At 45.4% G+C, this 15,232-nt stretch overlaps 1 protein-coding gene across 1 annotated transcript in view; it reads right to left on the reverse strand.

The window, feature by feature from the left end:
• Positions 1-15,232, reverse strand: part of KCNQ3 (potassium voltage-gated channel subfamily Q member 3) — a 293,154-nt gene that overhangs the window by 166,565 nt on the left and 111,357 nt on the right. The window lies entirely within an intron of this gene.

Below are 15,232 nucleotides of genomic sequence, written 5' to 3' on the forward strand. Positions count from 1 at the left end.
GAAGACAACCACCTATAAACCAAGGAGGAAGGAACCAACCCTGCTAGAAGAACCTTGATGTTGGACTTTGAGCCTCCAGAACTGTGAGGAAATAAATTTTTAATGTTCAAGATCCACAATCAGGGATCCTTTGTTATGGCAGCCAAAGGAGTTTAATATAGCTGGACATACAGATGTCCATTTTCTGCTCTGGTTGTGACAACGGGAATGGATATGTCCAATTCTGTGGTTCCAGCTGAAGAGAATAGGATTATAAGGCCAGGAAGGGTAACCGAACACAGAACTGGGACAATTTAGTTCAGGAGACTGAAGACATGGGGAAACACAACCTTCACATGTCCCATGCGGAAAAGATGAACTTGGTTGGGAACTTGTCTTAGTCAATTTCAGCCACTAAAACAAAAATACCACAGACCTTGTGGCTTAAACAACAAACATGTATTTCACACCATTCTGGAGGCTGAAGTCCAAAATTAATGTAGACTTGGTTCTTGGTGAGAGCCGTTTTCTGGTTAGCAAGTGACCATCTTCTTGCTCTGTCCTCACATGGCAAAGAAAGGGACCATTTTTTTCATGTTTATTTTCTCATAAGGGCATGAATCCTATGACCTTATCACCTCCCAAAGGCCTCCTCTCCATATACCATCACATTGGAGTTAGAGTTCAACCTACGAATTTGGTGGGGGTGGGGAACACCAACGTGCAGTCCTCAGCAGACTTACATACCCTGAAAGGAAGCAGAGGGAGAGAAATGTCACCTCAGCATTTTCCAGGGTTGGGAGCTTCCCATCTCCAGGGGTTTTCAAAGTGGATAGAGTATGATGACCCCAAGGGCTTACAGCTGAAGGAGGAAGGGCCTGGAGGCAGAAGCTGGTGCAGCATATAGAATAACATTGGAAAGTTTTCTCAGCAGGGAAATGGTGGTGAAATAAACCACAGGGCCTCCAGGCTTGGGGTTTTGAGGGCTACCTGCAGGGTGGTATATATTCCCACAGCTGGTCAGAGTTTATACCGACATCCCTGTATCCATCCACAGCACAACCCCTTTGAGCATCCATTGTGTGTCAGACATAACACAAGAGGCTAATGACACAGCAGGGAAAAGACCCAGGCCCTGCTCTCAGACAATTAATATTCATTTATTCATTCATTCATTCATTCACCTCATCAGAGAGCCTTCCCTGACTGTCTTTTCTAAAACAGCACCTCCCAAACACTTTCCCTGGTTTATGGTTTGCTTGGGCACTTAGAATCTCTGGCCATATTCTGTATTTGGTGCTTATTTGTTCTTCTAATTCCCTCACTAAGATGAAAGCCCCAAAGGGGATTTGATTATTTTACTGGTTTTATGCACTGCTGTACCCAGAACCCAAGGTGTTAGCAAATTACTACTGAGTCTGACTGTGGGCACAGCCCTGAGGCAGGAGCTGGGTGAACAGGGGTGAATTTGACAAATCTGGTCCTTGTCTTTGCAGCCAAGAAACACCATTTGAAGGAAATTAAGGAAAGAACAGGAGCTAATATGGGGGCTTTCTGCATGCCAGGAATCCTAAGACCTTCCATATATTATTTCTCCAGATCGCTGTAGTCTCTGTGAAGTTATGTGCTGTCCTTATTTTTGTGTTACGGAGGAGTGCACTGAGGTTCAAAGAGATCAGTAACTTGCTCTAAACTGCATGGGAATAGGCATCAATCAGGTTTGTACCCAGAACTCTGGGTAGTACGGCCCCAGCTTTCGCTGACTTTAGTGGCTCCGCTAGGGTCCTCCTCCTGCTGTGCCTTCTGCCCCTGCAAGGAGATGATTTTGCAAGACCAAAGGGGTATATAAATTTGGAGTCTACATCCCTCCTTTCATCCCACAACACAGAACCCAGGACCATGCCATTCCTCTGCCTAAGTTTCAAGGACTGGGTGAGCCTGCTCTGGGCACTACATTCTCTGGCGTAGCTCAGGTCCCTGTGGGCCCATGAAGATGTCTAAGGTGAAGCTGGGGGAGGGAGTGGGTGCTATGCCAATGGGAGGGGCAGTAGAGGAAAATGGACTTGTGAGCTGAGGATCCACAGGCGTGCATGCATGCAGACAAAGCTCCTCATGTATAGGGAGGGAAGGGATGTAGGAAGCCTGTGGTCTGGAGGGCCCCATCTGTACCGCAGCCGCTCCTTCACAAATGCTGGGGTAGGCCTGCTGTGAGACTCCAGGCTTGGGTCCTTATTCTCTAGGCTGTATCCCTCAGGGACATCTTACCAGGCCAAGACCCATACTAGGGGAGGCCAAGGGGGATTCCTGATGTGGACGCTCCTGCAGGACCCATGGAGTGTGGCCCCGCATGCCCACCTGCACCAAGGAGGAAAGGGGTTAATTTCAGAAGGCTAGGAGGATGAGCCTGCAGGACCAAGGCAAATGCCCAGAAGGAGAAGTGACATAAGGCACAGGCTTCTGTCCTTCGCCCCCTCTCCGTCCCATCTGTCCTGCTCAGCCCATCCAACCTCCTGCCCCCCGGAGGTGGCAGTAGCCTGGCATCATAGGCGTGCTGCCTGGAGTGGAGAGTGGGGGCAACTGGACCCTGATGTTGTATGAGGCAGGACCAACCCCTCTGTCTTCTGTAGCCTGACTGGCAGTTCTGTCCATCTGTCTGTCTCCTTCTCTTGTCACTGCCTTGCCCCTTCCACGTAACTGAGAGACAAAAAATGTTTGCTCTGATTCTTTTTTTTTTTTTAATTTATTTTTTATTTTCAGCATAAGAGTATTCATTATTTTTGCACCACACCCAGTGCTCCATGCAATCCGTGCCCTCTATAATACCCACCACCTGGTACCCCGACCTCCCACCCCCCGCCCCTTCAAAACCCTGATTGTTTTTCAGAGTCCATAGTCTCTCACAGTTCACCTCCCCTTCCAATTTCCCCCAACTCCCTTCTCCTCTCTAACTCCCCTTGTCCTCCATGCTATTTGTTATGCTCCACAAATAAGTGAAACCATATGATAATTGACTCTCTCTGCTTGACTTATTTCACTCAGCATAATATCTTCCAGTCCCGTCCATGTTCCTACAAAAGTTGGGTATTCATCCTTTCTGATGGAGGCATAATACTCCATAGTATATGGACCACATCTTCCTTATCCATTCGTCCATTGAAGGGCATCTTGGTTCTTTCCACAGTTTGGCGACCGTGGCCATTGCTGTTATTAAGTAAAACTTTATATTCCACATTTTCATCAAAATATGGTAGTTTCAAAATAACACAAAGTGCTGGGAACGAATGAAACTGTATAGGAAGAAGTCAGGAGGAAAGCACACTGGAATGGACAGGTCTGGCAGGTGGGTGTTTGGGCTCTATGTCATGACCACCTTCTTTTGGCTTTTCTGTGTTGTGTAAACTTGACGTCAGAACTAGGATTTACTAGTCTAGCAACTGTGAAGGAAATGAAAGTTCAATGAGTCAAGGGTCTTCAGGATTTCAAGTCCTCTTCTTTGTAGAGAAATCCCTACAAACCTAAGCAGCTCATCTCCTCAGTACAGCGTTGACAGGTTTCCACAGGTCTGTAAAAGGAATATATTCCCCATATTGGCCTTAAAGAGACCCAGGGGAATTGGAAATTTTTGATCCCTTAAATGGAAACACATCCAATTTAAAAAAAAAAATGTTACCAAAAAAGAACATCAAGAGAAAGAACAGGTGAGAGGAAGAAGCAGGTAACAAGGAGTGAGTAGACAGGTGGCAAAGGGATCTGGAGCTGCTGGGTGCCTGGGGGGTGGGGGTGGGTCTGTGAGATGAGGTGGGATGGGTTGTGGGTGGGCCATTGGGGGTGGGTTGTGATGAGCCCATGGGGGTAGGACAGCCACAGACTTTGTAGACCTGCTTTCAAAACCCCACACTACCACTTACTTCTCATTATGAAACCTGGGGCAAAATTTGACTTTTCTGGACTTCACTTTCCTTCTCTGTAAATGGGGACAATCGCCCTAAACTTCTTGAAACTGGACTTGTTTCCACTTAAGGGATTAAAAATTCCAATTCTCCTGAGTCTATTTAAGACAAAGATGGGGAATCTATTCTTTTTATGCACCAATGAGCAGTTCACACCAAAGGAAAAGAGAAAATATGAGCCTTCTTCATACCTAGTTTCAGATCGTCTGTTTCCTCATTAGCTGATAAGCTCCTGGGCACAGGTAAGAACTAAAAAACCACACCCCCAAATCCAGAACACCATAGGTTCTCAGTGAGGATTTGTTGATGGATGGTAGCCAGTAAGGGAAATAAAGCGCACCTCCCCCCCCCCAGTCTACTGGGGACAGTAAGCAATAGCAAATAAATGACAATGTGTAATATATTATTACCTATTACATTAATAATAAGAGTAATTAATGTATTGTTATTAAAATTAATGACAAAGAAATCATATATATAGTTAGTATAGAGTATATTCCTTCAGAGTAGCTGGGCCAGGTGGGAAGGAGGGGCTCAGGGCTCTAGAGAGGGTGATTCCCAAACAAATTCTCTGGCATCCAGGCAGATGGCATAGCAAGGGCAGAGAGGCTCTTTGGTGACAAAGCACTTGACATGGTGAGAAACAGAAAGATCAGACTCACCATGGAAAACAACTCTCATGTCACAGTCTGATCGGAGGCACATTGACAAAGCACAGGAGGAAGTGTCATATCCATCACTCATCTTCTCCCAAGGGGTCCAGATGTTTCAAGAGATCTCCACATTATCAGGGCATGCAGGTCAGTGGTCATGTGATAGGCAATCTGTAAGAGCTCCAACCATCCCTGTCTCCTCATGATCACACACTCATACAGACTCCTCCCTCCAGTGTCACCTGGACTTAGACACTTGCTCCTAATGCACATTACAAAGAAGAAGTGATGGGATGTCATTTCTGAAATGAAGTTATAGAAAGATGGTGACATCCTTCTTGAAGACACCCTCTCATGAATTCTCTCACTCTGACTTGGATCATTAGCCCTGGGGGAAGTTGGCTGCTATGTTGTGAGGCAGCCCAGAGCCCACAGAGAATTCTATGTGGGGAGGGACCAAGGCCTGCCAATGACGACAAGAATGAGTCAGGAAGCAGACCACCTCCCAACACACCATCAGATGAGACAGCAACCCCACCAAAAAGTCTGACAGCAATGTATAAAAGATCATGAATCAGAGACCCCCAGTAAGCCACAACCAGATTCCTGACCCAGACAGACTGTAAGACAATAAATACAGGCTGTTTCCAACTGCCCAATCTTGGGATTACTTGTTGGGGCAGCTGCAGCTGCGTGGCTCAGTGGGTTGAGCATTTGCCTTCAGCTCAGCTCATCATCCTGGGGTCCTGGGCTCCAACAGCGTGTTGGGCTCCCTGCTCAGTGGGGAATCCCCTTCTCTCTATGCCCACCCACACTTGTATGCTCCTTTTCTCTCTCAAATAAATAAATAAAATCTTTCAAAAAATTTAAAAAATAAATCTTGGGATTACCTGTTGAACAGTAGAACATAATATACATAACTAATGCAAATCAGAGTGGCATTGACATAGTCACTGGTTTGCATTCTCATCCTTCCTTCTGCCTACCAACCACCTCGTTAAGGCCCTGAAATAATCTTCTCAGCACAGGTCAACCTTGACCTTGAGGCCAAGGTCAGCAGCATGGGAGAGTAAGTGGGAGGACAAACAAAGCTATTCTCTCCAACTGCTACTTAGCTGTGAAAGTTGGGCAAGTCACTTAACATTTCTGAGCTTCAGTTTCCATGCACATGGAGTGGAAATAAATGGGGCCTGGCTCCTTCCCAAGATAATCTGAAGATTCAGAGAATTGGTGATTATGGACATGCCTCATGGTCTACCAAGCTCTGTGAGGCAGGCATTGTGATTTGGCCAATTTTCTCAACACCAAGACACCGAGCTCAGAGAGGCTAATGGAGCTCACCCAAGATTGCCCAGCTTCCCCAGGGTGATGTGTCAGGATCTCAGGCCAGAACTCCAGAGAATCCCATCAGAAAGGTCAGCCAAAGTGCATGACTGTGTCTGGAGGGGGCACGCTCCTGCCTTCCAGGACACCTGGCAGTGGCTGGACAACTCTGCCCTGGCATGTGGCACCTCCACCCCTGGGCTAAGCTTCTATCTGCTGGGAACATGAAGAATCAGCCCCCTTGCCACTCCAGCCCTCTATTTGTCTGAAGTAGGTGATCTAGTAGTGGTTTCCCGTACTCCTGGTTACCTTGCTCCAGGCGAAGTTTTCCTGCTGGTTCTCAAATCTCTCTTTATCCTCCACTTTCCCCACTCTCAATATCCACGTATGTTCCTATAATACTAAGAGATTTCACTGTCCTGTTCCTGGCCAACAAGCCTTTGCTTAAGATGCACCCTCTACCTGGAATTCCCTTTGCCCTCCTTCTCTGGTCTAACTTGCTACAATTCCATTTTTCTAATCCCAGAAGCACTCTGTGAGGTAGAATTTATTATCCCTGCTTTACAGATGACAATTAAGGAGCATGCCCAGGAGGATATGAGGATCTGAAACCAGGCAGTCCTCCTCCAGGTCCATAAGGCCAAACCCTGCATCCTCTCTCTCCCCTCTGCCTGGCCAATTCCTCCCTGCTCTTGACTGATCACCTCTTCCTCTTAGCAGGAGTTTATGGAACTCTCCTTCCTCCTTATAGTTATACTCAGTATTTAGCATCCTTCATCTTATCATGATTAATTATTAAATCTTTTTTGGATGAGAGATGTCCCAATGCAATCAATAAACTCCTCTCTCCAAAATGATCATATGCACATGCAACAATTCACAGAGAACAACCTCTTATCAGGTTGTTCAGGTTGTGCACTATATAAGGGCACCAGGCCAAGAGTCCTCCAGTAGGGGCTGAACTCCAGCTCATATGTCACTAAGCAAGCCCCGAGTCCTGGAACAGGAATCCCATTTTGGTAATGAATCTGCCCAAGGAAGAGGCCCCTTTTGCAATGATTCCTCCTGCAGATGTTGGGGTTCAACTTTTCCTAATTCGGATAAAGCCCCTTTGAGAGCTAGTGTTGGCCACAGCACATACATATAATTCAAGGGAAGTAGAGGCCCTGAAGCCTGTCCATGGACTGACCAGGGGTAGGATGGTTCTTTGGGTCAGGAATGGCAGAATCAATGATGGTGTGGAACCAACAGGCCCTATGTTGGTCAACAGCTTGGAACCCAAGACACTTTCTGTAGACACAGAATTCGCAGAGTGTCAAGAGCTCAACACACCTCCAAAGCGGCTGGTGGCTGTTCAGGAATCATGATGCACAAATCACAGCTATGGGTAAATGCATTCAGGTTCAGTATGAGGATAAAATCCAACGGGTCTTGGTCTGTGCCTGGCATATAATAAATACTCAACATACCCTCCCTGGCACCTGGCCCTTTTGGGGGTGGATTCTGTGCTATGAAGCCAGACTTGGAAGTCTGACAGCATAGATATGAGCTCTGCAAAATACCAGTTGAGAGAAAAACCCCACAAAATGCATGTCATATTCCTAGCATCCAAGATTTTTCCTAATCCACCTACATAAGGAAGAAGGGAACCACTCACGGCTATATGTAGGGATCATCTGAGTAAGAGGGAAAACGTAGTGGTGAGCCTCAGAGGGTTAAAGGGTTGGAGACACAATGGCTTCTGTGATGTTCTCTCTTCAATGTCCTGCGAGCCTCTGAGGTGCTGGGCACAGTGTGGAGGTGGCCACTGGCACAAGCTGCTTTTTCAAGTTCTTACAATGACCACATGAGAGTGGGTGTTACCACATTCAGGAGACCCTGAAGGTGGGGGCTCTCATGGGGCTCCATGGTCACACACAGATGCACAGGGAAGAACTGGAGTTCTGCTCCTGGATCCCTGGCTCACCAGGGCTCCCCCTGCTTGGCTCAGGGCACAGATCCGGGAGTCAGACTGGTTGGGTTCAAATCCCAGCTCTGCCATTTCCTGACCGTGTAGGTCAGGACAAGTCCCCGCCCTCTCTGGGGATAATCATGGTACCCATCTGAGAGGATGGCTGAATGATTCAGCTCTGCTAATATTCAGAAGAGTGCCTGGCACTTTGGGACTCTTCATGTCACCATTATTACTATTACTTGGATGACTGCTCTTTGGAAGCTGGTGCTTTAACAGTGGTGTGTTCAGGGAAGTGGAGGGTCTAGGGGAACACTTGCTAGCATCAGCCCCAAACGGCGCCCGCCCATCCAAAATTTCCATCTGTGCTCTTAGGAACACACTGGTTGTTTGTCAGCAAATGCCCTTTCCCATTGAGGAGCTGTTGACACAGAGAAAAGTGAGCTGCTTCTGGCAGGACACAGCCAGGCAGAGCCCTGGCTCTGTGGGTGAGTGACAACCTGGAGGGTGGAGCGGGGGAGGATGGAGGCTGAGACCATATAGCTATGTGAATTCCTAGGCCCTCTTCATCCCACTCCTTGATGGGCTATCTTCTAGCTGAGCTTATATCATGGGGGGTGGGGGGGTGGGAGCTGGCTTGAAAAACCTCAGAAAAAGCCAGTGCAGAGAATGAGGAGGAACAGCAGAGCAAACCTATTAAAGAAGTTCCATACTGAGACATCCCATTTCCCACAGTGTAAGAGCGCCTGTAATACGATGGAGAAGCCATCAGAATCAGAGACGTGGGACCTGGAACCAGCTCCTGTCCTACCATTAACCAGGCAGCTGTGTGGCCTCAGGCCAGTCTTCTACCCTCTCTGGGCCTCAGGCGCCTCCGCTCAACAATTCAGGGGCTGGATCAGAGCCGGACCAGGGCCCTCGCAGATGGGATTGATGAATTTTTTAAAAGGATAAGAATCTATGTTGTATCTTATCTCTTAACTCCTTCCTTTCATCCACCCATTTGCTCATTTATCCATTCATCCCACCAAGTCAAAGTGGGGGACCTAGAGACCCCCCATCCTCAAAAATCCAAGTTGAGTGAGTGTGTCCTCAGGGATCTCAAATGCCTGGGAATTCAGTACATTCCCTCAGATACCTGCTGCAATGGCTTGAATGTTTATGCTTCCCTGGAATTCACCAGTTGGAACCCTAACCTCCAGTCCTGCTGTTAGGAGGTGGGGCCTTTGGCAGGTGCTTAGGCCAGGAGTGGAGAGCCCTCATGGGTGGAGCTAATGGCCTTCTAAGAGACCCTGCAGCCTTCCCCAATCCCCCTGCTTCTTACCATGTGAGGACACTGCAAGAAGGTGGCCTGGACACTCGCTTCCATGCTGGCATCCTGATCTTGAACTTACAGCCCCCAAACTATGAACAGTAACTTTCTGTTGTTTATAAGCTAGTCAGCTTGTGCTGCTGTGCTTTGTGGCCCAGAAGAACTCAGATACTTGCTGATGCCATGATTTCCTGCTGGGTAGGGTCTCTGGTTTTCTCTGTACCCCAAGGTACAAGAGTCAGCCTCTTCACTGGATTTTTCAAAATATCCAGTCACACTTAACATTTTATCAGTTTGGATTATTAAGATTGGTGGGGGAAGGTTATGGGGAGTGCTATGTGACAAGCAAATGGTCTTTGTCTTCTGACTTCACCCAGTCTTCCCTCCCTACTGCCTTATCATGACCATAAACCCCAATTTTCCTGCCTCTTCAGGCATAGTAGCCTCCTTTCCCCCCAAAGCCAGGGCCTCTGGCTACACACTGACCTTGGGGTACACGCAGATGGGGCAAATTTTACTTGCAAACTGGCCAAAGCAAGTCCATGGGTGAGGAAACGCTCAGTGGTAAAAAGTTCTTCTCTATAGATATTCTGTCTTCCACAGCATAGGTAGTAATGTCTGTGACACTGGTTGAGGCAATGTTGTCCTAGATACATCCCTGAGGCAAGGGAAATAAAAGCAAAAATAAACTATTGGGACTACACCAGGATAAAAACTTCTGCAGAGTGAGGGATATAAGCAACAAAACTAAAAGACAACCTACAGAATGGGAGAAGATATTTGCTAATGACCTAACGGATGAAGGGTTACTATCCAAAATACATAAAGAACTTCTATAACTCAACACCCCCAAAATAAATAATCTGATTTAAAAATGGTCAAAGGACCTGAATAGACATTTTTCCAAAGAAGACAAACAGATGGGCAACAGACACATGAGAAGATGCTCATTATCACTCACCACTAGGGAAATGCAAATCAAAACTACACCTGTCAGTATGGCTGAAGTAAAAAACACAAGAAACAACTGTTGGTGAGGATGTGGAGAAAAAGGAACCCTTGGGAACTGCTGGTAGGAATGCAAACTGGTGCAAACTGGGAAACAGTTTGTGGGTTCCTCAAAAAATTAAAAATAAAGTTATCCTACAATCCAGAAATTGCACTACTGGGTATTTACCCCAAAACTATGAAAGCACTGTGTTTACTGCAGCATTATTTACAATAGCCAGATTTTGAAAGCAGCCCACATGTCCATCCATGGATGAATGGAAAAATTAGAACTGCCATATATGTGTACAAAGGAATACTATTCAGCCATCAAAAAGAAAGAAATCTTGCCCTTTGCAATAACATGGACAGAACTAGAGTGTAATGCTAAGTGTAATAAGTCAGTCAGAGAAAGACAAATACCATATGATTTCACTCATATGTGTAATTTAAGAAACAAAATAAAGGATAAAAGAGACAAACCCAAAGCAGATTGTAACAATAGAGAACAAACTGATGGCCACCAGAGGGGAGGTGGGTAGGGTGTGGGTGAAACAGGTGAAGGGGATTAAGTAGGTTTATCATGATCTACACCAGGTCATATATGGAGTTGTTGAATTCATTGTACACCTAAATTTAATGTAAAATTGTTACATTATTACATTGTGTAATTTAACTCTACTGGAATTAACATTAAAAACTTAAAAAAAAAAAGATATTCTCCCTTCTAGAGGAGAAATCTAGACTTCAGCAGCAAAAAATAGTCTTCTGGGGCAGCTGGGCAGCACAGTTGGTTGAGCCACCAACTTTCCATCTCCGCTCAGGCTGTGATCTTAGGGTTGTGAGATGGAGCCCCACATTGGGCTCTGCATGGAGTCAGCTTGGGATTCTCTCTTCATCTCCCTCTGCCCCTCCCCCTGTCACTCTTTAAAATAAACCAATAAATGCTAAAAAAAAATTTTTTTTTCCTTCATTGCACATATGTTGAGTATCTAACCCAGCATCAGGAGCTGAGCTGGATGCTACAAGGATAGAGAAAGCTGCAGGGAGCAAGGAGCTGTCTGTCTCAAGCTGTGCTACCTGGTACACTAGCCACCAGCTACATGTGGCTATTTAAATTTCAATTAATTACAATGAAATCAAATTTAAAATTCACTTCCTTAGTTGCACTTGCCAAATTTCAAGCACTCAACAGTCATATGTAGCTACTGGTTACCATATTGGATACTGTAAATATGGAACAGTTCCCCCATCACCGAAAGTTCTCCTGGACAGCTGTCGTCTAAAAGGAGTAAAGAGAAAGGGAAGAGAAAGCCAAGCCAGCCAGGAGGCAAAGCATCAAGCACCACGGAAGAGGAGTCATCCTGAGCTCCGCATTAGTGCCTGACTGACCCACAGGTAGGAGCTCCTAGTAGAACTCAGCGGGAGAGATGCCTGTTGGAGAGTTGGCAGCTCAGTCTTTTCCAGCCTTAAAGTAAGATGGGAGTGCCATCTACACACCTGGATACAAATTCTCTCCATCCTATAGATGCTTCCACTTTCCAGGCCCTTGTGTCCTTAACTTGCGAGCTCTTCATCTTTTCGTTCTGGCCACATATACCTTGGATCAGAATCATGTATGTCTATGTCTTCAGGTCCCTTCTTCCAGCTGTGAAGAGTTTTCCTTTCCTCACCTGGCACAGTGATTTGATAACTGAATGAATGAAGGAGTCCATGAGAAGTGAGTAAGTGAATGAATGAAAACACACGGTGACCCATTTCACTGTGGGTTTAATCCAGACCTGGTTTCTCTGTTGTAAACCTATCCACTCCCCGTTGAGCTTGGAGAGGCTGAGGTTCTATGTCAGTTGTGTAGTTACCGTCTCTCTCACCTTAGAAAGCTGTGGCAACAGAGATCCACAGGGCTTATCCACCTCTAATCACCCAGTACAAAACTCACACAACCCTGTGGTTTTCACTAGTCAAAAATAAATCATGAGTCACATTTTTTTCTCCAATAAAGGGGACGGTTTGGTGCATACAAAGCCATCCTGACTCTTCTACCCAGCCCCTCTTCTCCCTACTTCTGGTCTTTCTAGACTCAGAGAAGTGTCCTTTCTGCTTGTTGACCAAACTTTTTCCATGTGTCCTTGACCCAGTCACTAACCTCCTACTGCCAGTGGTTACTGATCCATCAACCACTGGCTCCTCCTTTGCCCAACCTCACATCCACGATTGCCCATGGCTGGTTTTCCATACCTTCAGATACAGGAGCTGATCTCGTCACCTCTTTCAACACACCCGAAACCCACCGGACATCCCCTCGCTCAAATCCAAACTATGACCCTTTCTTTTCACCATCAAATCTCTTCAAAGAGGTGGCATTCTGTCACCTCTCACTCAACCCAGAAATCTGACCCTATCCCTCACGTATTGGCCTTTCTTTCAGAAGGAAAAGCTGTCCCTATTCTCATTACCCAAACCGCCATCTAAGTTCTGAAATCCTCCCTCCTTGGGTATTGTTTCTGAGTGGAAAGAGGGGACCAGTAGGGCAAAGGTGGCCACCACTCAGAATAACAAGGCAGAATGTGGCCCGCGAATAAGTTTTGTTAAGGTGATGAGGTATTTTAGAATGAAGAAAATTACCATAAAAATCCAGATTTGCCTCTCTGTGACAAATGAGATCTGGCAACACCAGGCTTTCATTCCCACTTGGCAGCAATCGGCAGAGCCGTGGTTTCTCCCTTCAGAGGAGGTAGGCCTTGCCAGTTCCCACAAGCCCTACTAATCCCTAGGGTCTCACATTAGTCACGTTACTCATTTGCAATATTTGCCAGGTCCCTTTAAGCATTTGGATTTGTAACTCCTGGACTATAAAATTTCAAACTTACGATAACTTTGTTTTTCCTCATGGCTATCTTAAAATAAAAGTGTTTCAATACTTCCAAAGGTATAGTCATAAAAATGATCCGAGCTCCACATGTCAAGTGATGTAAACCCTGAACATGTGGAGCTTGGATCATAGTTAGGTCTTGCTCATGAGATAGGGCTCTTCTTGCCCTATTTCCTACAGCACTAATGCCAATTTTCTTATACACATCACTTTAAAAAAAAAAATTGCAGAAGAGTAAAAGAAAGCACAAAGTAATTTCTTCAAGGCCTCTGTGTTGGGCTTTTCTCATAAGATGGTGCCTTGTCTCAGTGTCTCAAGACCACAGTGAAGTGCAGGGCTTACTCTGGTACTTCTCGAATATGAATTTGTACTTTGTATAAGGCCTACTTGCACGTTCACCTCTTCATCCTGAAACATTCTCCAAACCCCTTGGTGCATTATTCTATTCAGTGGGTATCAGGCTTTCATTTATTCTAACTTACTTTCTTTCCCTTTTTTTTTTTCTTTTCTTTCTTTCTTTCTTTCTTTCATACACACACACACACACACACACACACACACACACGTACATCATATCACTTGTTCCATTATTCACTACAATTTTATTGAGACTACACTGTGTTCCAGATCTTGTGCTAGGCACAGAGAAGACACATGTTTGCTTATACCCTTCTCATGAGACGTACGTTACACTGCCTGCAGTACATTAATCTGTGTTCAGGTCTTGGCACCAGGGTTTGGAACCAGAGTTCAAGCTGAACCCATTTGTGTTCCAGGCATCAAGCTGGGGAAACACAGCAGGAAGGCCACATAAATGCTTATGAAATTAGATTGAACCATTAGACATAAAGCTGGCAGAGATTAGAGAAGATGAAAGCTCACTGACCTCATAGGAATTAACCTCAAGGCTCCAGCCTGGGCCATCTGGAATGAGGTATCATGAGTCACTTCAGGAAGGCAGGAAGAGGACCACGACTAAGGGGCTGTTTGTGACTTCCTCAGGGACCATCCAAAGAGAAGCTGGTTTTTGAGCTACTCCTCCACCCAAGAGATACTCCCTCCCTGACTTCTCCAATGTCACAGAGGTGACATTCCTGTGGGGACCACCACGTGATGTCCTAGATGACTTTGCATGTGGTTCTTCCAACCTTTAAAACAGTATGCAGTTCTCAATTACATATTTTTTTTTCTACCCTGGGGTGAAAGGCATATCTTTATCAAATCTGCTCAGTGAAGAAGACAGGAAATGAAATGAGATTTGCAGACAAGATGCTACTCAGTTTTTCATTTTGAAGACTATGGTTGAACAGAAGAAAATATCTTGAGAAGTTTCACATGTTCTCTGTGTTTAAATCAAGCTCATTGCTGGGCAGTAACTGGCCTGTGTGTAAGGTGCTTTTAGTGGGGTATCCAGGTCTCTTTGTGAACGTGACTTCAGTAAGTGGGAAAGTGTATTATAAAATATACCCAAGGAGGAAAGGGGATTCTCCAGTGATACAGTATGAGCCCATTCAAGGATAACTAGGTAGTGAGGAAATATCCGCTATATACAGAGTGTTATAGGATTAGTGTCCTGTTCTATAATAATATAAATTTAGAAATAACCCTCACATTTGCTAAAAACTTAGCCTTCCAAGTAACTTCATTAATACACCATATTCAAAGATATCAAGCCAAAGCTAGATCCATGCACAGGCTGAGGAGGAAGCATCTACTGGGTGTCATCTGAGGGAAACTGCATGCTTTCTTTCCTATCTCTGTCCACTGCCAGCATCTGCTCTATAGGAGCCTGCAGTGTCTAGAATGTCCAACTATAGGTTCTCTCCTGAAAGGCCTTCTTAACGGGATAAATTGATTTTTATAGGCTCATGACATTATGTGGAGGAAAAAAAAAAAACAGTGTCCTAAGTGAAAGAATGCATTCATTTTTTATTATGATCAAAAAGATATGGTACTGGAAAAAAAAGATCTAGATTCAAATAGATCATAATAAGGCTCTTACTTGGCTGTCATGTGAATTAAATGAGATTGTGTGTGGAGAGTACTAGCCATATTCAGAGCTGAATAAAACAGACATTTACTGGGTTTGTTGTAGGTGTCAAACACTGTCCTGAGCACTCTACAAATACTGACTCACTGACTCCTCAAGAAAAAAGTGGTGCTGTTATAATCCTTTCATTCTATAGATGAGAAAACTGGTGCCCA

This window comes from Mustela putorius, unplaced genomic scaffold, assembly GCF_011764305.1.
Source record: "Mustela putorius furo isolate JIRA1106 unplaced genomic scaffold, ASM1176430v1.1 tig00000228_pilon_pilon_pilon, whole genome shotgun sequence".
NCBI classification, from domain to species: domain Eukaryota; kingdom Metazoa; phylum Chordata; class Mammalia; order Carnivora; family Mustelidae; genus Mustela; species Mustela putorius.